Source organism: Meles meles, chromosome 19 (assembly GCF_922984935.1).
Source record: "Meles meles chromosome 19, mMelMel3.1 paternal haplotype, whole genome shotgun sequence".
In the NCBI taxonomy this organism is placed as follows: domain Eukaryota; kingdom Metazoa; phylum Chordata; class Mammalia; order Carnivora; family Mustelidae; genus Meles; species Meles meles.
In genome coordinates, this window is record NC_060084.1 from 52,449,450 (window position 1) to 52,449,724 (window position 275).

A 275-nucleotide genomic window follows, 5' to 3' on the forward strand; every position below is an offset into this window, starting at 1 on the left:
GCCTACTTGTGATCTCTGTCTGTCAAATAAATAAATAAAATCTTTTAGAAAAAAAAAAAGGGTCCTGGGATCAAGTCCTTGTCCTCCCCTTCCCAATCATGCATGTTTTCTCTCGTGCTGTCTCTGACATAAATACACCTTTTTAAAAAACTTTACTTAAAAATTTTTAAATTAAAAAAAATTTTTTGGCTGGGTACAGTATACTTTATTGATGGTACATGACAAAGTAGGGCTCCCCAGGCCCTCCCCTTCTCCAGGGAGTCTGGGATGGAAAC